The sequence below is a fragment of the Chiloscyllium punctatum genome, chromosome 37 (genome assembly GCF_047496795.1).
Source record: "Chiloscyllium punctatum isolate Juve2018m chromosome 37, sChiPun1.3, whole genome shotgun sequence".
Classification (NCBI taxonomy): Eukaryota; Metazoa; Chordata; class Chondrichthyes; order Orectolobiformes; family Hemiscylliidae; genus Chiloscyllium; species Chiloscyllium punctatum.
The window spans coordinates 19,095,973-19,122,971 of NC_092775.1; positions in this window are offsets into that span (position 1 = coordinate 19,095,973).

The following is a 26,999-nucleotide window of genomic DNA, read 5'->3' on the forward strand; positions in this document are numbered from 1 at the left end:
GAAGCACCTCAATATGATTGTCCTGATAGTGCATTGGTGCTTTAGCCAAAGCCAAAGGCTAACAGGCAGACACAGCATACTCAGACAAGGCAAGGCAAGGCATGGATGCCATGGGCTAAATGAGTGAGGGTAAAGAGAGAAGTTGAACAACCCTGAGATACTGCCTGATCCAATCGATAAACTGAATGCCTAACCCTGCAGGCAAAATGTCTTAATGGCAGTTTTTCATTGCTACTTGTTGGTTGTCTGCAACTCAGTGCTTCTTCAATGCTCTGCAAGTGTATCAGAGAGATGCAATGAGGCCATTTATTTGATGTCAGTGTCTTTTGACCAGGAGGTGCCTATGGATCATGCCTTGAAATGCTGTTTGTTGCTTAGCAACATGAAAGTCCTTTGCAATCAGCTGTGCTGAAGTTGCCAGGTGCCCGTTCAGACTCCCACATCGAGAATTCTTGGCATTGAGCTTGCGCAGCTGATTTGGTAAGATAAAAAGCTGCATATTAGTGAGGCAAAATGTGCAGTTAATAAGGTCATTAACAAGCTATAATCCCCCTTAATCGGCAACTTGCCACCACCTAGCGAGAAAAATGCAGCGAGTTGCTCCTGACACGAGAGAGGCCTTGCTAGATTTCTCACACAGTTTTGCCGTAAATCTCACTATAGGCCACTTCATTCAAACCTCTATAAGATTCTGCCTAATCTATATTTCCTGTTACATTTAGGTGTCAGGAATTTGTTTTGCCTTTCTGTTCAAATTCTCTTTTGATTTCCATTGAGCGCAGAAGCCTTCATTTGAAGATTTACATATTGAGCACATCACAGTTCACAACCACATGGCAAAGTCCCTGTTTTGTGCTTACAGTGATGTAAGTTAGACTCTCCCTATTGTACACTCCAGTCTGAACTTTTCTACTCTCTCCTCCCCAGCATAACATGTTCCCATTGCTTTGCCAGTGAAGGATTAATCTTCTATCTTTTTCTGTGGTAACTAAGCAGAGGCCAAGGTAGACATATTGCTCACTTAAGCTGCCTTTTGGCATTTTGATTTATACTTGTTTGTGGCCTGGAAATCTGACACCCATAAATTGATTGTACTGTCATACAGGATCCATTAGGAAAGCCCTCAAAGCCAGCATAGCTTCTTCAATCTATTCTGCAGTGAGGGCACTTAATTAGGTCATAATAACTCTGCTGGCTTAATGCCGTAAGACTATATTAGCAGTTACATGACATGCTATTTTTATTGTGGCTCACAAATTTTATTGTCTGTATATCTGCGGCAGTTTTTTAATATTAAATACACATGATGTTTCTGGCAACAGTGACATTAAATACACTGCTTCAAAAACATCAATTAATTAATCAATAATTATTGTGGGTAGGTGCAAGGATTAAGGCTAGCATTTTCATTTTTAAAGGATTAAAGTGATTTTGGGGGCACTTAAAAAGCATAGAGGCTTATATCTTTTAATGACATTGGACTCCAGAAAATAAGGTTGAATTTACCACAGTACAACAAGAAGATGACATGCTTGCAGAAAACAAAAGTTTGGAAAGAACCCCAATGCAGCCTTTGGATTGTAGGTAAACCTGCTAGTCCATAGGGTAGGTTAGAAGATACTGAGAGGATGTAAGTTATCAATAGACAATGATACCAGCTTAGCTAGTATATCAAGAAACTTGGATTTCAAAGCAAAGTCTAATATCACCCAGTCATTCAGTGGACAAGTAGCATGGTTTTTTTTGTGTGTTTGTCAACTGATTTTATGACAGAATCAAGGAACAAGGCCCAGGATAACTTAAAAAACAGGAGAGAAAATGAGGTTCTCTAAACAGGCGCCCATTGTTATTTTATTGTTTATTTGAATTCTATTGTGCACTTTATGGTTTTGCAGTCAATAAGTCTGGGCAAACTGTTCCATTTCTTCATGATTATGTGTTATGCTGTGCAATTGCCTTGAATGACTTGCTTCTATCGCCGATTTTGAAGGGTGCTTAAATAGACTTTGGGATTAAAAAAACAAAATGCTGTTCAATTCAATTTGAGGTGCTAATCTATGAGCCTAGGCATTGAGTCAGATTGCTAAAATCGCTTTTTGTTTAAAGAAGGGGAAAGTTCTCTCTGGTCTCAAAGCTGGTTGATTTCCAGCACCTTGTGCTGGAAAATGCTTGGGGCATTTCTGAGTGTGAATGAGATGGAACTTGGCTCTGCAAGTATGAGCAGTCTGCCAGCTTGTACAAACCAGTGATGAAAATGATTGCTAAGAAAAGGCTATGTGGTCCACCAAACCTGTCCCACAGGATTATCATGTATGAAGCATTGTGATTACACACCATCTGTCCACCAGAAGTCACTTAATCTTCAGGCGAGGGAAAAGAAAATGAGCAAAATCACAAAGGAACAAATACAAAAAAAGTCATCTCTGGTCCCATTAGGCTGTTGAAAACTGGTCCAGTAGACCATGAACAATAGTCACCAGGACTATATATCAATAAAGCTGTAAGAAAAGAAAAGCATTGCAAATGCTGGAGATCTGAAATTCTGTTTTATAACAACATGTTGTGGTTCATATGGGTACAAGAATCAATGTTTTCAGGAGGGGAAATTGATAAAATAAATCCTATGTTTCAAGTAATTATTCTGAACTTTTATCAGCTATATATTGGGTTCATTATTTCATTTTTTAACTATTAAAGCAGTTAAGCTCTTTGGGGAAATTCAACATTGTGTACCATTTCTCTTGTATCATAAAAATTTAATTATGGAATAATTCAATTTAGAGATACGGTTCATCACAAACTCAAATATTGACTTGCAATTCAAGATTGTGGCTAGTTCTGGTCATTTTATAATTATCATTACGTTCTTACATTTTGGGACTGTAGCATTAAATGTAGAATACAAATGGTATCATGTAACCAGCTGTGCAGTTGCCTTACAGTAAATCTGCGCAGTTTGATTGCTAGAGTTCAAAGGGAGGCTTAGGAAATTTTACCAAGAAGGTGGTGCAAAATATTTTTGTTTGGAGTGAATGACAATAGTCTCTGGAGTTGCAACGACTCAATTTTGAATCTCCCAGCAAGTTATTCAAGGTACCAGATTATAAACAGTTCAGCTGTGAACTGTCCATTTACTTCTGAGATAAAGGGGAGCAGGAATCGTGGATATTTACCATTTACTGGTGAGAAAAAGCTTTTCCACACATAAAGGAGCTTAAGTCTAGAACACACCGCCTGGAAGTGAGGTGGAGGCTTGTTCAGTTGAGGCATTGAAAAGGGCATTTGAGGATTATTTAAATAGAAACAATGTGTGAGGATGCTGGTTACAAAGAGGAGAATAATACCAAGTCATAATGCTCTTTGGAGAGCCAAGGCAGGCATGGTGGACTGAATGGTTTGTTTCTGCACCATTACACATCTGCGATTCTGAGACTTCTACCTAAATATAAAGTTAATATGTTTCCCTTGCCATAGAGAAGAGGGCAGAGGAAATCATTTTTTGTGATCAGGTTACAGGCTTCCCTACAAATCAATGAATATTACAGAGTGTCCAACAATGTGGGAGGGACAGGAGCAGTCTAATAAATGAGGCACATTCTGTAGCCATTTAAAGATTCTGGAAGAATCGTCTATTTAGCTTGGCTCGGTGGCTGAGGGAAGAAAGAATCTTTGGACACACTTTACAGCAGGTTATAGATTTTAGAAGATCTCCAAAAATTGAGGAAAGTGCTTAGAGATGGCCAATGGATATTAGTTCTTAGTGGAAAGGCATTATCAGCATGTTTTGGAAGCTGAAATCAACCGTGGACTGTTTTCAGCAAGATCTGTAATTCAACGGAGAATGTTTTGTATGATAAGTGAAAAGGAGGAGCTCTCTGTCATTTAAAACTTGAGCAATTATTTGTCTTAGTTAAAGTTATAAAATATAAAATTTTGTTGTGTCATTTTTCTGTCATCAATTAGAAGTTTGAATCCTTTTTAAAAAAAAGTTATAGGCCTCTATGTCAATGCAGACACAAAGCAGACCTGTAAACACTGCAGACAATGTAAAGAAAAGTCACAAAACTGTTCAGAATATCAGAGAACTGAATTCTAGGAAACATCTGAAGAAAATGTGCTTCATTCATTCTGGAAAGCAATGTAATTTTACAGATGAAAATAAGATAACAAAGTAAAGTAGCGACAAAGTTAAATTTGAAATATTAATTTTATTTAAAGCTAAGACAGGTTCAAGCTAATGAAATGTAATGTTGGAACTATTATTAGGTGGTTCTTCTTCACATAAACAATTGAAACAGATTGCCAGACTGCATCAAAGGGGACAAAGAGTAGAGGTTCAGTCTACTTGGATGAATGAAGCCAAACTGTCTTGCTTATAAGTACTTCTTGTCTATTCCCAAATTGTCTAAATAAGTATCATTGCATATCACCCATTTCATATCGAAATGGAATTATGATCCCCTCTAATATAACTGTGCTAACCTAAGTATCTCTGAGTTGTGTCAATCCACAGTGAACAACTATATACAAGTCTTGTTAGGTTAGAACTGAGTATAGCTGAAAATGTGTTGCTGGAAAAGCGCAGCAGGTCAGGCAGCGTCCAAGGAGCAGGTGAATCGACGTTTCGGGCATGAGCCCTTCTTCAGGAATGCTGAAGAGGGGCTCATGCCCAAAACGTCGATTCTCCTGCTCCTTGGATGCTGCCTGACCTGCTGCGCTTTTCCAGCAACACATTTTCAGCTCTGATCTCCAGCATCTGCAGTACTCACTTTCTCCTAGAACTGAGTATATAAAACTTTGTATATTTACCTGCTTACTTGGTTATTGTAAAAATATTTCTATTTGTGTCCTACTCGATTGGGCATTAATTATACACAGTGATTGAAATTTCCTTTGCTTTATAATGGTCAAATGCAAAACAGCTTTATTACAGCCCTGTCGAGATTAACCACAACAGAATCAGTGCAGAAAAGGAATAAGTGGAGAAAATCCACAGAGGATAAAGCTGAAGGAAGATATATTGAGGCTGTTGGTGTTTCCCTTTTAGATTGTGTTCCCACATAACTTGAGCCAGTTTAGTTTTTAGTGATTTATTAATTGGGTCAAGTAAATAAAGTATTTCATATTTCTCGAGCTGTGTCCTTTCTTAAAGTTGTTAAATCTTTGACTTCTTCAAGTTATGATGAGTTATAACCTAAAATGTTGACTGTTTTATTCTGCCTGTCTGTTGATTATTTTTAGCATTCTCTATTTTTACTTTATAAATATTATACATTACCAATAGAAAAATCTACTGTATTGTTTTCATTTTATTTCTGAACATATATATGAACTGTACATTTTTCCTATTTTAATTGAGCTAATTATTATGATGAAAATCAGATTCCCTTGAAGTATTGCTGACAATGAAAATGAGAGTTTTCTACCTGTCATAAAGACAATCCATAGAGAGAGAAAATTATTTAATGTGCTGCTTAGTAACATTTAGCAGGGCTTTGAACCTTACCAGTGTTTCTTTTATTCAAAATGTAGTTGGATGATAAAGGTAAAAAGTAAAGTGTCTGTAGTCTTACCAGACCATTGGGCTGTTTTCTCATTAGAATGAGATGGCTGATGGTAGTTTAACCTGAGGCTCACCATGTCTCAGGCAAGAGGGAAGATTGAGAAGGAGAATCCTTCATAGTAACATTGGCCAGTGCAAGAAACGAACCCATCACTCTGCATCATAAACTGGCTAGCCAACTAACTGAGTTAACCAATCCCAAAGTGAAATATAGATGGTCAGTATACACAGACTTGACTGGAAAGTTCAATCTTTAAGTGGGAATTTAATAATAAACATTCTGAAATGCAGCAATATTTTCTTTGTCCCTTTGTCTTTATAGATTTGATGTGGAGGTACCGGTGTTGGACTGGGGTGAACAAAGTTTAAAATCACACAGTACTAGGTTATAGTCCAACAGGTATATTTGGAAGTACAAGCTTTTGGAGCACTGCTTCTTCATCAGGTAGCTAGCTAATTAGTACTTCCAATTAAACCTGTTGGACTATAGCCTGGTGTCATGTGATTTTTAACATTATAGATTTTAAGTATCTTAATGTTTAGCCTCTTTTATCACAATTTAGCACTTTAACAAGCAGAAAATGAGCCTCTTGATATGTGGGCATCTAACTTTGATCCTATATCCCTCTTAACCTGCCACCTCAAACTTTGCCAGGAGATATAGAACCTTGCCATATTGCCCAATCTCAAATAGAGTTTTCAGCCAATATCTATGGACAACCAAGATCACTTTGTTTTACTTCCATAACTTTGTGGAGTTCCAAGGCTGTTTCCATGACCTGTTCCATTTGAATCCCAACCCATGTTTTATCATCCTGTTGCTGGACCTCTTGTTCCTGCCATTCTTAATCAACAAGACCACCAGCAAGCCGAGTTCTCGGTCTTCACATATTCCATAGTCAAAACCCTTTTACTTCTATCTCATTTCCAAATCTTGACTTTAAAATGCTCATCCTACCCTATAACACACTCCACATATTCATCTTTTTTTTACTTCAAGAAGTTCAACAACCTCTGTTGCCATTCATGTTCAATATCTCCTGCTCTGCAACATTGTTCATTCTTCAGTAACATTGTCACTGCCCACAGTAACTGCCTCCTGCAGCACCTTAGCTTTGCCATGCTCTTTCCTAACCAGAAAAATCTTCTTTAATCCTTTCCTTTTTGGATATACTCTTCTTTTCAATCATCTCTTTGCCTGTCCATCTTTGGAGTTACTTACCATCTCTATCCTGAATCTTTACATAGTGGATGCTATAGAAATGTAAATTGTCCTGGCAACTCATGTAATATTTTAATTTTGTCCAATTCAAATATACTGCTGGTTATACTCCAAGCTATAAATCAGAAATGATCACAAAGGTCTCAGAAATGCGTTATTGTACAAGGAGCCTTGGTTTACAAATGCTAATTTGTGTGAAGAGTAGTTTCTCCTTAAACCTGTCCACCAATCCATTGACCCAACAAAAAGCTTGGAAAAATGTCATCAATAAGGACAGACTAATAAAATATACACCAAAACATCAGAGTTCTACTTGGACCAATTTAAATATAAATTATGAAAATTGAACAGTTTTTGAGAAGTTATGTCTCTGCTCCATATCTATCCCACTATAAGGACAATCTACAGCTAAAGAAAATGACCTTCTCCCAAGTCTCTGATGTGGGATTTCTTTAAGAACCTATTAAATGAAGAGTCACTGAAAAAAGTGTAGTCACATCTTATATTGACATGAATTGTTGGTGTAGACCGACAGAGTAAGAAGGCTTGTGCTCCTGTTTTTCTGCTGTGTGCATATACATGTTCCAGTTACACAAATAGTATTCATCGTATATTGTTTGTATTCCTGTGACTCCTACTTCAGTCACCCAGTAAATAAGTAAATAATGTGTCAAGCTCCATCTACGTCACTCTGAAATTGAAAGAAATTGAACAAGTCTAAATTCTTGTGAAGTAGCTAACTTCTACCCTTTCTCATGAATAAAATGTGACGTCCACTTGCACTTACCTCGATCAGCAACTCAATAATGTGAAGACAGTTAATCAAGCATTTAGCCAATTTCCACTATTCTGTAACACCAGATTTTGGTCCTCTTTGAGCCTGCATCATTGTGTTGTATTTTGTATACTCCCATTGAATGCATCTCTTGAAAGAATTCTTTTTAATCAAATAAAAATAAAGGTTGCAAGTTAACTGAAGACATGCATTGCTCTCCTTGGTCTGAATAGACTGCTCCACCAATGTTGCAACCAGTAGAATGTGAGCTATGCTCCCCATACTTTTTAATCAGCACATCATCAATCACTGGGTTAGTTTATATAAAGGGTAATCAAACTGAAAGTACTCCTTTAGGATTGTAAAGTGTTGACCACTAAGACTTAACAAGAATCTGTCAGCTGTATATTGCCAAGTACACCGTGAAGTCAGAGAATTGACCTTAACTACTGCTGTTGGGTAGCTGACTTTCATAGAAAGGTATAAATTGTGTCTTTTGTGAGATCATTTTTATTTAAATTTTATTTGCTCTGCTTAAATCATTTTTATTTTTTCTGTCTTTCATATGCATCCTGACTACATGCTTTTATATCTGACTACATTCAGACTGGCTGTAGCAATACCGTTCTTATACTTCATTAGTTTTGCACAACACTCTTTCTAGAAAGTTGAACAAATTAAATCTTTTTAAGAGAGCTCTAACACAAAAGTGTCATATTTTGTGAGTAGTTTTGAACTGTTAAGCATGTCTTCTCTGGGTTTTGACTGTAGCAGTTTATGAAATAAATCAACATCATCAATGCTTTAATAAAGGCCACTTGGTTACAAATGAGCCTGCAGCCAGGATTAACGTGTTAACCTTAAGTCTGTCAACCTGTCACTAAAATATTTATGTTACTTTTGACTGCTTACATTAAAAACCCATTAACCTAGGATTAGTTTCTACCCTGTGAGTGTGATGTCACAATATAACAAGTTGCACCCAACCTAGTCACTGTTTGTATGGTAAATAAGCAAATACTAAAATGGAGACATTACATGTTTATATATCATGTGTCTTTCTGCAGTTGTTAAAGAACCTCCTTAAATTAAACTAGATACCAAGGATTCAGATACAATGAAAGGAAACACCACACAATTAAATTGCATATTATTCAAGATGCATTTCACCATTATTGGCTCAGAGGCTTTCACATATTTACTTGAGGACCAAGAAACTAGAGCTATGGGTACAAACACTTCTTGAGGGGAAATTGGCAAGCGTGTTTAGGATAACTGCTGGCTTTATGTATTTAGCATCAACATCTGAGTCATTGACTATAATAGCAGGGCAAAGGGTGAACTGAATGAAGCCAATAACACAAATCTTTCAAACAGAGAGTTCAGAAGAAACATCCTTATGTAGAGAATGGTAAGAATGTGAATCTCATTACCACAGGGAGTTGGTGGCATGGATGATATGGGTGGAAGTTAGATAAATACACAATGGAGGTTATGCTCATAAAGTCAGATATGGAAGGATGGGAGGAGACTTAAATGGAGCAGTAACACAAGGATGAACTAGTTGGCCTATTTCTGTGCTTTTCTTCTTGATTGTATTAATTTGCTTCATCACCCAATAAATTCTGGGTCATTCAAAAACAAAATAAAAGAAAGTTGGATTGACAACATGCAAGTGATAGATATCACAAGTTAGTTTTCAAGTTATGGACTTTGAAAGTTGTTAACTTTGCCTGTCAATTTGAGATTTTAAAACACCTGTCTGGAATAAGCAAACATTTTATTTAACAATATGATCAAAAAAATCTTCAATAGCTCAACTCTGAAATGATTATTCTGAATTTGTTTTTATGAATCTACTTCCAAGCAGTTAGAAAACTCCTTCATGAGTAGAAATACTTGCATTTATTGAAGGGACTTTCTTTATTAAAATATGACCATATGACTTACAGTTGGAATTTTCTTTGGTTTGCTACTTGCAAGAAAATTACAACAGCTGATATAAGTCACAGAATAATTTGCCTATATGTTGGCTATTTATAGATTTTGTTTGATAAATTAAACATCACATGGTGCTCACAAGCACAATGTTTTAAAATCAGTAACCTTGGGATGGAGCCTGTTCTGGATTTTAGATCTTGCTGGGTTTAAGATCTGACAGATCAAGTCAGGTCAGGTTGGGTCAGGTGGGGTCAAGAGTTATTCCTAGCGCTGAAAAAAACCAGTGTGCAAAAACCATAACTAATTCATAGCCAAGCATCACCTAGTGGAACAAGTTAGTGAATTTATTTTTCTTATTTTGAAAGAATTAAAATGTATGCAACTCATAAAAATGTCTGCATTTTAGATGTCTCTGAGTTTTGAAAGACAGATTTGAGACACCTGTACTCTTATCTATCAACAAATTTTCTTTTGTTTTTGATCATGAGATTTGACTCCATAATGTAGTGGTGCCACGACTACAAAAGACCAAAACTTCAAAAATGCTGACCTGAATGAATCTGACCACATCCATGTTTGAGACATGTGACATGCCATGATGGTAACCATGCTGTCAGGGGATTGCCCATGAATACTACACGCAGGCAGGGTGGGCAGATTGTGATATCAAACAACGTATACAGCTGATTTCACACAACCGGCAATTTGGACCCTATATGTCCTGTTAAAACTCTCTTTTAATCATTTACAAGTGAATAAGAGGGCTCCCACAGTCGAGCCATTTAAAGGGATCACAGTGGGACATCAAAGTGAGGTACAACACTACAAAATGAGATGAAATGCTGCGCTGAGTGCTTTTCACTGATGTTTGGAAAAATGGTTGGAGTGATGAGAGTCTTGTTAGATTTTGACATGAGGAAATTGGGCATGAAGGTAAAAGATAAAGGAATGCTCTCAATAGAAAAATGTGAACTTCTTTCTTCACCTGAGTCAGGAACAGTGTCTGAGACAACTTGGTTTCAGCAGGGAGGTGAGTATAGGACTGTGTGGGATACACTGATATTGGAAACAAGCCAGAGAAGGTTCACTGAGTTCAGCAGAACAGGGCAAGTCAGCTAGCACAAGTTATTAAACTGCCGGCGGGTATTAGTCTGTGGTGCCACCACAAGTAAAGCAGACAGAGAAGAAAGAGAAGCAGAAGCCCCTCTTAACGTCAATATGCTTCACACTCTTTTTAATTCTGCTTTTTCTTTTTTATGAGCAAAGTCAATGTATTCTCCATTCACCACATTATATTGCTTCTGTCACTTTTTTGTCAATTTATGTAACCTGTTGAATCTCTTCTCAGCCCCCTTGTGTCCTCCTCAAAGCTTACATTCGCCATAGTTTTGTAGCAACAGCAAATGGAGATACATTACTCTCTGTCTCTTGAATTAATCATTCAGAAATGTAAGATTATGTCCTGAAGTGGATCAACTGAAAACCATTGCTTTTATTCTCATTTGTTATGAATACTTGTTATGATGGACTTACTAAATTCTGTAGACCTTTACCTGGAATCGGTCTTGTTACTAATCAGGATGAATAATCTTTTTAGTTTGTTTCTCTCAATTCAGTCTATGGTTGTAATGGCCTGTATAAAGATTTCCCAAAATTGGAATTGGGACCACCAGTGGGGTTGAGCTGAAAATGTTGGCGCCCAAATTCCAAGACAGGAATGGTCACAATAGAGCTCTGCGCCTTCATCCCCCCACCTCCAATCCTTGCCCAATTATACTCACAGATTTACTCTTTCCCACTCCCTGCTCTCCTAGGTCTTAGCAAGAGGTGGCACCAATTCTCAAGCCTCAAAATGAGGTCTTGGGGGAAAAGGTTTAGGAAGCACTGACCTGGATTTTACAGTTAAAGTCAAGATTGAGGTCAGTCCATGCAGCTGAGAGCGATGGAGAGTGAACCTGGGAGCGAGCAGCAGCAGTATGGAGCTAAATCAAGGCACGGAGCTCCCATGGTGAAGACACATTTCAAGAGACTTGGCTGATCAGGAACCAAATTTACAGATTGAGTGAGCAATGTCTGGAGAGAAATAAAAGTACTTACTTTTTGTAGTCTGCAAGAAATAGACAGCAGGAGTGATAGGCCTGAGTTTGGTGATGAGTAGGTGAGATTGTGAAATCAGTTCCTGGATTATTTATTTACTTTTGGAATATTGTCTGTAATTGGTATGGTTTGAAATGGCAGGAGAACTCGATCCTATGGAACACTCTCCCTGCAGTATATGGGAAATTAGGGCTCTTCGAGTGACCATGGTGACTATGTATCCAGGAAGTGTGTTCAGGTCCAGATCTTGATTTGCCACATTGGGCGGCTGGAGCTGTGGATGGACTCACTATGGAGCATTCATGAGGCTGAGAATGTCGTGTTTAGCTCATTTAGTGAGCTGGTCAGTAAGGGCTGCCAGACAGAGAGGGGTTGGGTGATCACCAGGAAAACTACTAAGTGTGGGCAGGCAGTGCAGGAGTCACCTGTTTGGGGACATTGCCTCTCAGGGGAAAGCAGCTGCCAGATCAGTAGCACCATGACTGACTCTGTTGTATCCCAGGGAGGGCTGAAGGTGTAGGCAAGGAGCAATGATATGGGACTGTACAGTCAGGGGCACAGATAGACATTTCTGTGGTCACGTTCAAGTCTCCAAGAATGTGTGTTGCTTCTGTAGTACCAGGGCCAAAGATATCTCTGAGCAGGCACTGGATAATCTGAAGGGGGTCAGCAGCCAAAGGCTGTGGTCTATAATCGTATCAACGACATAGGCGGAAAGAGAGATGAGGTCCTGCAATTGGAGTTCTGAGAGTAAAGTAGGAAGTTAATAAACAGAACCTCCAATGTTGAAATCTAAGGATTACTTCCTGCACCAATGAGGCTAGGTACAAGAAAACAGTAGTTAAATACATGATTAAAGAGCTGGTGCAGGAGGAAGGGCTTCAGATATGTGTATCACTGGAATGTCCTCCACCGTAGGTGGGACCTATACAAGAAGGAGGTTGCACCTAAACTGGAGAGGACCAATATCCTAGCAGGAGGATTTGCTAGTGTCACTTGGGAGGGTGTAAACTAGTGTGGCGGTGAGGGGCTGGGGCATAAGTGCAGTAAGTCAGCAAGTGAAATGACTATGGAGGTGTCAGAGACTAAGGTCAGTAAGAGTAAGAACATAAAGAGAGAGGTTACTGAACACGGCAGGACTGGCAGTCTGAGGTGGTTTTGTTTTAAAGTGAGAAGTATGACAGGTTAAGGCAAATTAATTTAGAACTTGGATCAATAAATATAATTATGACGTTGTAGCGATCACAGGAACTTGATTAAGAGGGGGACAAGACTGACACCTTAACATTCCAGGATTTCGATGCTTCAGGTTGATAGAGAGGGATGTAAAAAAGGTGGGAGAGTTCCATTACTGATTAGGGAGAATATCACAGCTATACTGAATGGAGGATACTGAGAAGGGTTCATCCAGTGAGGCCACATGGGTAATGCTCGGGAATAGGAATGGTGTAATCGCTTTGATGGGATTGTACTATAGGCCTCCCAACAACAAACAGGTGATCGAGGAACAGGTATGTGGACAGATTATGAAAAAAATGTAAGAACAACACGGGGTTGTTGTTGGATGTTTTTAACATCCCAGGGGCTTGGATGGGGATGAGTTTGTTCAGTGTGTCCAACCAGGGAAGAGACCATACAAACCTGGTATTTGGAAATACCAGTGGGGAGCATTTTGGAAACAGTGACACTAATTCTGTAAGTTTTAAGTTTCTTACAGATAAGCACAGTTTACTACTGTAGTACTAAAAAAGTACTAAATTGGGGGAAAGCTAACTCACACAATATTAGGCAGGAACTGAGGAATGTGGATTGGGTGCAGCTGTTTGAGAGTAAATCCACATCTGGCATGTGGGAATTTTTAAAGCCCATTTGATTACAGTTCAGCACCAGCGTGTTCCTGTGAAACTGCAGGATAAGGACAGCAAGATTCAGGAAACTTGGATGACAAGAGAAATTGAGAGCTTAGTTAAAAATAAGAAGGAGGCATGCATAAGGTTTAGGAAACTCAAGACAGAGCCCTCGAATAATGCAAATATAACAGGAAAGAACTCTAAGAAGGAATTTGGGGGTCTAAAAGGGGCTGTGAGATGTTTGGCAAACAGGATTAAGGAAAATCCCAAGGCATTTTATACATATATAAGGAGTAAGAGGGTTGCTAGGGAACGGGTGGTTCATACAAGAACAAAGGAGGGAATTTATGTATGCAGCTGGAGGAAGTGGTTGAGACCCTTAACGAATACTTTGCATCAGTATTCTCAAAGAAGAAGGACATGGTGGGTGGTGAGTTTAGAGAGGGGTATTTGATGTCAGTATAAAAAGGGAGGAAGTGTTGGGTGTTTAAAAAAGCATGAAGGTAGTCAAGCCCCAGGACCTGATGGGCTCCATCCCAGAATGCTGAGGGACGAAATTGCAGGGGCCATGTACAAAATCTTTGTCATCTCTTTAGTTACAGAGGAAGTCTAAAAGCACTAGAGAACAACCAGGGTTGTTGCTCTGTTAAAGAAGAGCAGTGGAGATAATTACAGGCCGGTGTGCATTATGTCAGTCATAGGGAAATAGGAGGTGGATACAACAGTATTGTTAAAGAGATATCTTTACAGATATATGAACAGACAGGGAATTGAGGGATACAGATCGTGTAGACGCAGAAGGTACTTAGTTTAGAAAGGCATCATGTGTCGACACAGTCTTGGTGGACCAAAGGGTCTGTTTCCAAGCTGTATGTCTCTATGGTTTTGTGACTGCAATATTCTTTACTTTAAAAAATAGTATTCATACAATTTGTGAAAGTACATTACACGACAGTTCAAAGTTGACATTACACTAATATAAAACAGTTCAGTTTCTTTTTACACATTTCAGATCAACAATACAATCCAAGGAGGAGTACATGTTTTCCAGTTACTGGATATATGATGGCAAGAAGGCCTTGGATTGCAATCTTTCATCACTGAGTCCATTGTCCCAAGCTTTAGTGCATCCCTCAGCATGTAGTCCTGAATGTAAACACGTGTCAGTCTGCAGCACTCAGTCATCGACAGCTCTTTGCACTGGGAGATCAGTAGGTTTCGGGCAGATCAAAAAACATCCTTCATTAAAGAGGTAGAAAACAGAGAATGAAAGGAAGTTGCCCAGGAACACTGCAGCTGGAGTAGGCCGTTCAGTCCCTTGAGTCTGCTCTGTCATTCTAGATTATGGGAAAACATCTCCTTCAGCTCCATATTCTCATGCTGCCCTATATCATTTGGTGCTATTAGTAACTGGAAATCTCTGACTTCCACTTACTTAATGACTGAACTTCAACTGAGCTCTGAAGCTGACAACTCCAAAGATTTATAACCTTTGAGTGAAGAGGTTCCTCATCATCTCAGTTCTAAATGGTTTGCCTTTTATTTGAAGACTGTGTCCCCTGGTTCTAGACCCCTCAGCTTGGGGAAATGTTCCTTCTGAATCTGCTCTATCTATCCTACTAATAATTTTGTAAATTGCAATGAGATTGCCTCCCATTCTTCTAAACTTCAGAGAATACAAGCCCAGTCTCCCACTCCCTATCCACAGGACAGTACACAATTTCAGGAATCAGCCTGCTGAACCTTTTCTGCTTGCATTCTACAGCAAGTATGCCTTTCCTTAGGGAGAGGAACCAGAATGAAATACAATATTAAAGCCATGGTCTCACCAGTGTTCTATACAAATGAAGCAGGACTGAGAGATTCTATAAGTATTTGAGTAGGAAAAGTGTGAGTAAAGCCAGTGTTTCTCAAAGATAATTAAAAGTTAAGGTCTGACGGGAAGGAATGGATTTAAAATCACTGCCATCACCAGGGAAAACGTGCAGGAAAACTGTTGAACCTAAAAGGTTTTCAGGACCAGACAGCACAGACAGTAGATACTTTGGGTGTAATCTTTCAAAATTTCTTAGTTCTAGAAAGGACCTTGTCAACTGGAAAATAGCAAATGTAACAATTTATTGCAAGGTCGGAGGCAAAAAGCAGGAATTCATAATTCCTGAAGAAGGGCTCATGCCCGAAACGTCGATTCTCCTGCTCTTTGGATGCTGCCTGACCTGCTTCGTTTTTCCAGCAACACATTTTCAGCTCTGATCTCCAGCATCTGCAGTCCTCACGTTCTCCTAGCAGGAATTCATAGGCTGGTTAACCTAACAGGGAAGGTACTGGAATTTATTATTAAAGAAGTTATAGCACTATCCCTAGAAAATCATAATGAGATCAGGCACAGTCAACATTGCTTTTTGAAAGAGAAATTGTGTTAGTTTACAAAGTAACATGCACTGTGGTTCAGGGGGACTGAGTGCATGTGGTGTACTTGAATTTCCAAAATGTACGTGATAAGGTGCCGTATCACATGTTACAATAGGAGATAGGAACACACAGTGTAATAGGCAAAACATTAGCATGGATAAAGGATTAGTCAGCTCACAGGAAACAGACAGTAGGAACAAAATGGGTCTTTTTTCAGGTTGGCAAACTATAAGGAATGGAATACCAAAGGAATCAGTGCTGGGTCCTCAACTATTTATAATTCATATTAATGATTGAGATGAAGGGACTAAACGTTTAGTAGTATTTCAGTTGTGCAAGATTACAGAATTCTGAGGCTCAGAGGGTTCTGGCTATCCTGGTAGAGGAATAATACAAAGTTAGTATGCAGGTACGGCAAGTGATTAGGAAGGCAAATAAAATGTTGTCATTTATTGCAAGAGGAATGAAGTAGAAAGTAAGGATATTTTACTGCAGCTGTCACGACATTGGTGATTTCATGCCTATTCCAGTTTTGACTTGATTTGTTATTGTCATATGTACGAGATACGGTGAAAAGTATTGTTTTGCGTTCTTATTTGAAAAAAGACACAATTACTTTGGAACAAATTCAGAGAAGATTCGGTCAATTCATTCATGAGATGAATGGCTTAACTCATAGAAAAGGATTGAACAGGTTGGACCAATATCCTGTGGGGTTCAGAAGAATGAAAGCTGATATTATTCCTTGAAGGCTGAAGGGTTCCCAAGCAGAAAATGAGATATTGCTCTTCCAGCTTGCACCGAGTTTCACTGGATCACTGCAGCAAGCCTGAGACAGAGATGTTGGCCAAGGAACATGGTGGTGTGGTGAAGTGGCAGGCAACAAGAAGTTCAGGGACATTTTTGTGACAGATTATAGGTGTTATGCAATGCATTTCATCTCCTCAGTGTAGAGGAGACAACGTTGTGAACAGCGAATACAGTCAACTAATTTGAGTGAAGTGCAGTGCACTGCTTCACCTGGAAGGTATGCCTGGAGCCTTGGATCGTGAGGACAGAGAAGGTAAATGGGCAGGTGTTACACCTACTGCAATTGTATGGGAAGGTGCCATGGGGCTGTCGGGAGACATTGGGAGAGGGAAAGGAGGACACTGAGCAGCCACAGATGCTGCCAGACCTGCTGAGTTTTCCCAGCAATTTCTGTTTTTGTGACCCATGCTATAAGCATTATTTGGGAACTGGAAGGGCTTTCATATAGTCCAAATAATGGAAACTAACGAGCCTGATTAGAGTCATAGAGATGTACAGCAAGGAAACAGACCCTTCAGTCCAACTCATCCATGTTGACCAGATATTCTAAGTTAATCTAGTCCCATTTGGCAGCATTGCCCTGTGCACAAGAGATTTTGTCAGTTATAAATAAATCAGGCTACCTCTTGTGTAGAAAGAAAGTTTGCACAATCTGTTTATGTTTTTAAGAACTATAGAACTACATGACCTCACATCCAGCATCCTTGGGACTGTGGCCTTGCCAGATTTGGGATATTTCTGGGCTCAATAGTTTGGGCAGACACTAGTTTGTGTCAAGTCACTACGGATGGGGCTAATGGTGAAGTGGATGGCAGGATAGATCAGTATGTTGAAGTGTTAAAGCTGTCAACTAATCTATAGTGACTCTGGGCCAATGGACCACCGAACCAAATTGGTAAAAACAATGACTGCAGATGCTGGAAACCAGATTCTGGATTAGTGGTGCTGGAAGAGCACAGCAGTTCAGGCAGCATCCAAGGAGCTTCGAAATCGACGTTTCGGGCAAAAGCCCTTCATCAGGAATCAACTGATGAAGGGCTTTTGCCCGAAACGTCGATTTTGAAGCTACTTGGATGCTGTCTGAACTGCTGTGCTCTTCTAGCACCACTAATCCAGCATCTAACCAAATTGCCCAGATAAGTCTATTTGTTTAATTTTTTGTCAATTAAATTTAGTGCATGGAAAATTGCAAAAATGTCTTATTTTCAGGTACTGTTAGTTTTTGGGCAGCCAGATTTGAGATACTCTACCTGTAATAGCTTGAGAATGGTTTGGTTCAATTAATCCAAGCCAATGAGTAAAAATAGGTCATGCATTTTGTATTGCTTTACAATCTGTATTGGCAGAAAGAGGCATGATTGCCAGAATCTGTGCTTATGTTCAGATATATTCACTTCAGACTAATAAAACTGGCCATTCTTTGTAAAGGAATAATGGTGTTAGAAGCTCAGAACAAGTGATCGGGGGAGTTGTAGTAACCTTCATGAATTAAAACTCTAAAGTCATTTTGATTTAGATTTAAACCAAAAAGTTGGATGTTTGCTTGTCACACTTAGTGAAGAGGAAGGCTATTGAGAACAGTTGCTCAGTATGATCTGAGTACAGCTAATTTTTAAGCATGAATTTGATTATTTTGGCACTGTCAGCAAGTTGAATTAACATTCCCTTTAGTAGTCAGCTTGTATGGATTCCAGCATGGTCCAAATGAAATGCACATTGGGGCAAATGAGAAAAATGCTCAAACCCCTTGATTGACAGCTTCTTTCTGTTTTAGGGATTATGTCAGGATAGAAGAGGATTATGTCATTTACTTCAATTAACCCTTCTGTTTAACTTTGGCATTTTTAATGTGTTCAGTTGCAATGAAGCTGAGACCTTTCACCTCTTGAGAAATTGTTACGTTTTCCCTCTAACACATAATAAACACAGGCATATTCACTATTTTTAAATATTAAAGTATTGTACACACTTTTTGATACCTATTGTGCTGCTTTTGATAGATCAGCTCAGTCTGGGAGACCAGTCTCAGACAAGGAGTTACATAGGAAGATTTGCAATGGAACAGTTAAAGAAAATAACATCTGTTTTTCATTTGAGATCCAGTCAATGATGTTTTGACTGACTCTTCTTGGGGACTTTTTGTACTTCATAGTAGTTTGTTGTTGAAAAACAAGTGAGTGTTAAATCAAGTATTCCAACTTTGCCCCCACATAGTGTAGAGGGTAGGGGTGGGGGTGAGGTGACATGGATTGCCATGTTGAAGTATAGTTTGATGTTATTGAAACACTGGTGAATCATTGTTGCATATTTTCATCCATTCTCAGATTGGTGATGGATTAGCACACATACTGGAACCAATAAAATACTGAAATTAATTTTGGCAATGGGCCATTATTTCTGTTGGTAGTTGGAGCAGACTTTCATGAATTAAGGCACAAATAACACACAGGAACAAATTCCAATGCCAAGAATTGATTTTTCACCAATTCTGATGTTAGTAATTGATACTATAGATTGCATTATTGGCAACAGACTGGTATAGATCCTACATTTATTAATAGACGTAATTGAATTTGATAATAGTAATAGTTGAGAATCGAGGCTAATTCTGGAATTACTAGTGTAATGAAGATACTACTGATGCATATGATGTTGGTGTTCATGTGCATGAGTCACAACACTTTAGTACACAAGAACATCACGTAAACAGAAAGACTTAAGGGATACTATCCTTTATTTACGAAAGGAATTGAACATACAGGTAAGGATTTTATGCTTCAGTTATACAAAGCATTGCTGAGACCACATCTTGAATACTATGTACAGCCTTGGTCCCCTTATCTAAGAAAGGATGTAAATGCATCAGAGGCAGTTCCAAGGAGATGTACTTGATTGATTCCCTGAATGAGTGGATTGTGTTATGAGGATAGGTTTTACAGGTGGGGTGTTTTTCCACTGGAGGTGAAAAGAGTGAGGGGTGACTTGACTGAATTTATAAGATTCAGAACGGTCTTGATAAGATGAATATAGAAAGAATGTTTGCTCCTGTTGGCAAACTCAGAACCTGGGTGCATTGTTTTAAAATTAGGGTTTGTCCATTTTGGACAGAGATGAGGATCATTTTTTCCTTAGCAGGGTTTGGTGACTTTGGAACTCTCTGCCTTAGATGTTGGTGAAGGTGGAGGCATTGAATATTTTAAGACAGAGGTGAATAGATCCTTGTCACATGAAGGAATCAAAGGTTATCGTGGATGGATGAAAATTCAAAACGCAAGCAGATCAGCCATGCTCTTATTGAATGACAGAGCAGGATCAAAGGTGATTGGTCTACTTCTACTCCTATTTTGTGTGGTTGTAGGCATCAACACTCTAGGGTTTGCCAATGGTCAGAAACTTAATGGCCCAATGATATAAATACTGTGACTACAAGAGCAAAGCAAAAGATGAGAATTCTACTTCCACTTGAGCAATGCCATGATTTTGAAATTTTAATCTTTGCTTTTCAATGCTTCCATGGACTTGATGCTCTCTCTGTAATCTCCTCCAGCCTAATAACTCTCTGAGACTGTACTTCCCTCATTCAAGCCACTTGAAAACCCAGATTTTAATTGTTCCACCATTGATAACTATTTTTTTGATGCATCGGCATTCAGCCCTAGAATTACCTCAAAACCACTTCCTCTCTACCTCTCTTTCTTTTCTTTAGGTGCTCTTTAAAACCTATATATTTGAGCAAGATATTGGCCATCTGCTCTGATATCAGCTGTTTCATATGGCTCAGGGCCAAATGCTATAGAACTGACGCTTAGCCAAAAAAGTTGTCAAGTTTCCTGGAGGGATTCTCTCTGCAAGGTCTAACAAAGCCTTTCATAATATCTTATCAATTTGTCTTGTTAACAAACTACCTCATTCTTTTCGCACCCTCTTGGCTGATTCTAATCCCTTTTTACCTTCGCTATACCTGGAACAACTTGTCAGTATACTGGGAATTCCTAGAATTGACTGCCATCTCTGGTGCCATCTGTACACCCAGACAAACACTGTCAGTCCAGAGTTGTTTGCATGGATCCTAATATTTGCATCAGACACAGAAGAGAAGGGAAATTTGACTGCCTATTTTGTGAGAAGGGACCTGGGGGTCCTGGTGGGTGGATGGTGCAGTGGTGGAAAATCCACTACCTCCTGCAGAAGCAGTGGAAGCCATCACACCAGACCAAGCCAGCCTAGTCTGAGGTTATCACCTAAGTCAGTGGTGTCTCAGTCATCTGGAGGAATGCCAAGCAATATAGGAGAGTCAATGACTTCACACAGTCAAACAGCATAAGTGCCTCCATGTTCTTTCAGATACTTCATAATCTCTCTAATTCTGCGACTCAGTCCACCTCAGCTAATGGTCTGCCACTCTCACTATTGCCTTCAACTCACTCATTCTCACTCCCCCAACCTGAGACTGCACTGGGTGGCCTACGCTGACTACGCACTTCTAACCTGTGTCAAAAATAATACCTGTGCCCCAGAACTTCATCTCCCTTAATATCTGTTCGTCTCTCATTCCAGAAGGAAAACAGCCTATAAGGCAGCAGAATGACTCAAGGTAAGTGTAAAAACACAAAGCACGAGTGAATGTTCAGCAGATCCAGCAGGCTCGGTGAAGAGAGAAAGAGAGTTACTGCTCCATCTATGATATGCCAGTTCTTCGAAAGAAGTGTAACTTCAGAATTGAAGTGCTAACTCTGTTTCTCTCTCCACAGATGGCGCCAGACCTGCTGAGGTTCTCTGGCTTTTTCTGTTTTTAATTCGCATTTACATCATCAGCAATATTTTACTTTTATTTGACCCAAGTCAGGTGGTGGATTGCCTAACATTCTGCTTCTCATACCTTGAGGAGAGGATCCTGATGTTGACTGCCCCACATGGCTGATTGACTCTGTCCAAACCCCGATCACAGACTGCCCTTGACTTACTTTGCCGGGGGCTCCCGGAACAAAAACTACCTCCCTTCAGTTGGCTGACAACTCCAGACAACCATGACCATTTCCCGGCCTTGTGACCTTATGAGAAATACAGTCATACACTGAGCCTGGTATCTATGGTTGATAGTCAAGGCACAAAAATTCAAGACAAGCCAATGCAAGGCATGAATGTTGTCAGCATCCAGGCATGCTCCAAGTGAGTGAGAATGAAAAGAGCAAATAAACAGCTGTAAATGCAGCCTGGGCTAGCTGAGTGCCCATGTTGCATTGCTCCAACAATATTTGCCCTTGCCCCCTGAGATACAGCATTGAAGTTCTAACACGAAAAGACCACTCCCTCCGTGACTCCCTCGTCAGGTCCACACTCCCCACCAACCCAACCTCCCCTCCCGCACCTTCCCCTGCAACCGCAAGAAATGCAAAACTTGCACCCACACCTCCCCCCCTTACTTCCCTCCAAGGCCCCAAGGGATCCTTCCATATCCGCCACAAATTCACCTGCACCTCCACACACATCATTTACTGCATCCGCTGCACCCGATGTGGCCTCCTCTATATTGGGGAGACAGGCCGCCTACTTGCGGAACGTTTCAGAGAACACCTCTGGGACACTCGGACCAACCAACCCAACCACCCCATGGCTCAACACTTCAACTCCCCCTCCCACTCCACCAAGGACATGCAGGTCCTTGGACTCCTCCATCACCAGACCATAGCAACACGACGGTTGGAGGAAGAGCGCCTCATCTTCTGCCTAGGAACCCTCCAACCACAAGGGATGAACTCGGATTTCTCCAGTTTCCTCATTTCCCCTCCCCCCACCTTGTCTCAGTCAAATCCCTCAAACTCAGCACCGTCTTCCTAACCTGCAATCTTCTTCCTGAACTCTCCGCCCCCACCCCCACTCCGGCCTATCACCCTCACCTTGTCCTCCTTCCACCTATCGCATTTCCAACACCCCTCCCCCAAGTCCCTCCTCCCTACCTTTTATCTTAGCTTGCTTGACACACTTTCCTCATTCCTGAAGAAGGGCTCATGCCGGAAACGTCGATTGTCCTGCTCCTTGGATGCTGCCTGAGCTGCTGCGCTTTTCCAGCAACACATTTTCAGCGCTATTCTATAAATGAATCAGTTTTGTGACATGAGGGCTCTTATTTGCTGACCAATGTTGGATGCTAATGTCTATGGACATGGGGTACATTTGGCTGGTGTCCATGAAACGTGCCCTGGGGTCCTTGTGCTTGTTGGCAAACATGGAAATCCTTTGGAGCAAGCAGTGAGCTGAAGTTGTTGAATACACACTGTGACTTCCCTGTCAAGATTTCCCTGTATTTAGTTTGTTCACAGTAGATGGTAGCATAGGAAGCTGTGTTTTAATGCTACAAGATGTGGAGTTTGTAAGGTTATAAGCAAGCAATTATCCTTCTTAACAAGAAACTAGCTGCTGCCCTACGAGAACCTTACCTTGACATCCAGAACTTTTGTTAAAATATGCAAGTTGCTCCCAATATTGAGGTAGACTCACTGAACCTCACATGCAATTCTGCCACAGTTATTTCCTTAACCTACATTGTTCAGTCCCTATAACAGTCCACCTGCTGTATCTAATATTGCTTTAAAACCTTGGGTGTTTTTCTGTCTGAAAGGTCTTACATAAAGACACAATGTCTTGTTCTGGTGATTAGAGCACTTTGATTCAGCTGTCAGCAGTAGGTTTAGATTAGATTAGATTCCATAGAGTGTGGAAACAGGCCCTTTGGTCCAACCAGTCCACATCGACCCTCCAAAGAATAACCCACCTAGACCCATTTCCCTGTGACTAATGCACCTAACACTATAGGCAATTTAGCATGGCCAATTCACCTGACCTGCACATCTTTGGATTGTGGGAGGAAACCGGAGCACACAGAGGAAACCCAAGCAGACACAGGGAGAATGTGCAAACTTCACACAGACATTTGCCCGAGGCTGGAATTGTACCTGGGACCCTGGTGGTATGAGGCAGCAGTGCTATCCACTGAGCCCCCAATCGGTATCAAAAGCTAGGAAGAGATGTTATTGAGCAAGTTAATAGTTCTGCTGAACAGTATATGGATTGGGTAGGTTTTTTAGTATCCTAAAGGGAAAGGATAAGAGTAGGAGGGCTTAACATGAACCTAGGCAGAGCTTTTGTCATGTTGATTGATGTAACTAGAAATGCACAAGGACCAGTCTAATTTGGGGCATCAATAAGAACAAGAGCTGGAAGGAAAAAAAACTATTTATAAGGAAGCATTTTAGCATTTCTCTTTTGCAATCAATAGCTTTTCATTGGCATTACAGAGAAAGAACGTTTCTTCTTTCCTCCTCGAGACTGTTTTGAGCATAAGTTCATTCATCCATGAACATAAACTATACCTCCCAACCATTCTGGCAGACCTACACTGAGGTCAATGCCAGAACTTCAACAAAACAGCCAAATCATGACAACACAATCAATCTATTGCATTTTTAAAATAAATTGGTGGTCCACAAGTCTACAAAATAATTTTATTCTTTCATTGTGTTGATAATAGAGAGATGCTAATTTTGACCCTTGTGCAGTTGATGATAAATGGTACTGATCTAATCCTGCAACATTTTATAGCATGTTCACACACTGTTAACTCTCATGCATAGTTTAAAATCATGATCATCATGTGTCATTTTATCTTTACATTTAAAAGTCAATATTATCCTTTCCTAAAACAACTAGACTGAAAATACATTTGCTTACAGACAGCTTCATCATGAGAAGTCAGCCGTTTACCTAGAAAGTGGCAAGAATGTTGTACTCACTATCACAGCAAGTGGTTGAGATGAATTGCCTGAATACATTTAATGGAAAACTAAATACATACAAAATGGGGAAAGGAATAGAAGGACTGTGCATAATTGTCTGGTCAAGGAGGCTGCTTAAATTTATTTTTAAATCCATTTCTCCCCATTCACATCATACAGTAGTTAGCTTCCATTACTAAGTATAGGGGAGATGGTCTGGGACATTAGTTTAACACACATTATCCTTGGGTGTTTTACGTGCATTTGTGTATAATTCATGAGGTTTAAGCTGCACATTCTTCAGAACAGACACATGGCTCATGTTGCATAGTTACACTATGTCTATCCAAGGAAGCATGTCAGCTTTGTGCTGCAGCTGAATCACTGTAATTGTAGCACATTGTCAGCACTGATTAAGCTGTTAAGGGACTGTACACCTTAGCAGTCAGCCCAAGAGCATGACAGGCTAGCAGCAGTTAAAGTTAGCTTGCACTGCAGAAAATTAGTTCATCCTCTTGTTCTTTAACAGCTTACCACAGGGATTCCCAAACCATGGATCATGGCCACCAATGGGGTTCCGAGTAGAAATTTAGGGTCCCAAGCTCCAAGGCAGTACTGGTTGTAATGGATTTCTGCAAGTTAAAAGCTGCACGTTACCTTTAAATCACCCAGGTTATTTTGTAATAGTCAACATGGTCTAATGTCTGACCTTAGAGGCCTGAATCCCGATACTGTCAAAGGTAACCAAAAGATTGGAGCATCCTCATGGTGCAGTGGCACTGTCCCTACCTCTGGAGCAGAAGATCGAAGTTGAAGTCCCATCTGCTCCAGCGGTGTGTAGTAACATCCCTGAGCAGGCTGATTTCAAAACACAGATTTCCAGAAATAGGGAGTTCTTGTGGTGCAGTGGTCCTGTCCCTACCTCTCAGCCACTCGGCCTAGGTTCATGCCTCACCTGCCTGGGGTGTGTGGTAACATCTCAAAACAGGTTGATGAGAAAATGAAAAGCTTGATTAAACAGCTTACCCACACCCGGTGCTGTCAAGTATTTTTCATCTCCTTCCATTCCTACAGCTCCCACACATGAGGTTAGAGATAATGTCACTGGACTAGTAATCCAAAGTGAAAACAGAATGTGCAAGGGAAACTCAGCAGGTCTGGCAGCAACTGTGAGCATAGAAATAGCATTAATGCTTTGCGTCTAATATGACTTTTCTTTGGAACTTTGAAAGAAAAGTCATTGGACACTGTTTCTCTCTCTCTCCACAGATGCTGCCAAACCCATTGAGTTTGTCAAGTATTATCCCTTTTTATTTCAGATCTCCACCATCTTTAGTATTTTGCTTTTGCTATAGTAATCCAGAGTCACAGAGTCCTGGAAACCAGGAGGTTGAGCAATTCATCAACTTCACCAACACATTCCACCCTGACCTTAAATTTACCTGGACCATCTCTGACACCTCCCTCCCCTTCCTGGACCTCTCCATCTCCATTAATGACGACCGACTTGACACTGACATTTTTTACAAACCCACTGACTCCCACAGCTACCTGGATTACACCTCTTCCCACCCCACCTCTTGCAAAAATGCCATCCCGTATTCCCAATTCCTCCGCCTCCGCCGGATCTGCTCCCAGGAGGACCAGTTCCACTACAGAACACACCAGATGGCCTCCTTCTTTAGAGACCGCAATTTCCCTTCCCACGTGGTTAAAGATGCCCTCCAACGCATCTCGTCTACATCCCGCACCTCCGCCCTCAGACCCCACCCCTCCAACCGTAACAAGGACAGAACGCCCCTGGTGCTCACATTCCACCCTACCAACCTTCGCATAAACCAAATCATCTGCCGACATTTCCGCCACCTCCAAACAGACCCCACTACCAGGGATATATTTCCCTCCCCACCCCTTTTCGCCTTCCGCAAAGACAGTTCCCTCCATGACTACCTGGTCAGGTCCACGCCCCCAAACAACCCACCCTCCCATCCTGGCATTTTCCCCTGCCACCGCAGGAAGTGTAAAACCTGCACCCACACCTCCTCCCTCACCTCTATCCAAGGCTCTAAAGGAGCCTTCCACATCCATCAAAGTTTTACTTGCACATCCACTAATATCATTTATTGTATCCGTTGCTCCCGATGCGGTCTCCTCTACATTGGGGAGACTGGGCGCCTCCTAGCAGAGTGCTTTAGGGAACATCTCCGGGACACCCGCACTAATCAACCACACCGCCCCGTGACCCAACATTTCAACTCCCCCTCCCACTCTGCCGAGGACATGGAGGTCCTGGGCCTCCTTCACCGCCGCTCCCTCACCACCAGACGCCTGGAGGAAGAACGCCTCATCTTCCGCCTCGGAACACTTCAACCCCAGGGCATCAATGTGGACTTCAACAGTTTCCTCATTTCCCCTTTCCCCACCTCACCCTAGTTCTAAACTTCCAGCTCAGTAACTGTCCCCATAACTTGTCTGGACTTGTCCTACCTGCCTATCTTCTTTTCCACCTATCCACTCCACCCTCTACTCCTTGACCTATCACCTTCATCCCCTCCCC